Source organism: Mandrillus leucophaeus, unplaced genomic scaffold (assembly GCF_000951045.1).
Source record: "Mandrillus leucophaeus isolate KB7577 unplaced genomic scaffold, Mleu.le_1.0 Scaffold183, whole genome shotgun sequence".
Lineage (NCBI taxonomy): Eukaryota > Metazoa > Chordata > Mammalia > Primates > Cercopithecidae > Mandrillus > Mandrillus leucophaeus.
Window position 1 is genome coordinate 1,922,186 of NW_012101843.1, and position 1,340 is coordinate 1,923,525.

A 1,340-nucleotide genomic window follows, 5' to 3' on the forward strand; every position below is an offset into this window, starting at 1 on the left:
GGGATTTTGCCTCCAGACCAAAGAGCTTGGGCTTCGTTATTTAGACCAGTGTTCCCCACCATTTGTCTCATCGTGAAAAATACAGAAAATAATATTTGAATAACAGAATGGAGAAAGCTGCTCCAGCTTCCCCAGAACCCACTCAGTAGCTCAGTTTGCTGAGAGTATCATTTTCTTTCCACCCGTAAGAGCCACCAGAAGTCCCAAAGTGCCTTGTACAGGGCTGGGAAGTCATGCCTTCAGCAACGACTAGCCTTTGGATGGGAAACGTTCCCCTCAAGGCAATGCCCAGGGAGTGGGGAATGGGCATGGGGGCAGGGAATCAAACTCTAGAAAAGAATGTGAGGGATTGTTTCAAAAATATGTTCATCAAAAGGAGTCACGGGTTTGGAAAAATTGAGAAAGGTTACATTCGATATTTTTGCAGAAATACATAAATGCTTACTCAAATCTAAGTGAGGGGGGATAGCATCAAAGAAAGAGCAGAGGATTGAGCTCAGGAGAGCTCCTGCAGCCACCCATCCACCGCTTCCTCCCCAAAGCCAAGCAGTGTCCCAGGCATAACGGGAGACAGTATCAGCTACTGGTTATGGAGCTCCTACTAAGCAGTCTGCACTGGGCTTAGAGCTTGATGCAAGCTGTCCTAGCCTCCCAGCAACAACAGAAGGTAAATTATGATCGGCAGCAGCTTGTAGATGAGGAAACTCATAAAGTAAGTTGTCCAAAAACACCAGCTAGTCAGTGACTTTGCTGGATTGAGGCTGCATTTGTCTGACCCCAGAGGTTGCATTCTTAAATCTGATGCCAAATCCCCACCAAATAATCCCAAGCACCAGCTGTGTGCCTCACAAGTCTAAAGGCTTGATGGCATCATTTCATTCATGCCTCCAGACAACTCCATGCGTAGACAGCAGGGCTACATTACAGTTAAGAAGATAGAAAGCACCTTCCCCAAAGATGTAAGTGCCAAAATCAGACCTCAAATTCTGATCTCCCAAAAGTCAAAGTCTGAATTATTTCCATATTTAGAGTCTTCCTTTTTCAAGCGAGGAAAAAAATAAAAACCCGAATCTGGAGGCTACTAAGCAGACCTGGACTTGCTAATTATGAAGACAGAGTTCGTCCTATGTCTCCCTCCTTTCTCTACATCCTTCCTCACCTTTAGCCTTTTATCTTTCCCCATCCCAGACTCATTTCCTTGAAGCACCTATATGCAAAACAATTCATCTAATCCCAGCTACTGGGAAAGCTGAGGCAAGATCACTTGAGCCCAGGAGTCCAAGGCTGCAGTGAGCTATGATCACACCACTGCACTCTAGCCTGGGCAACAGAGTGAGACC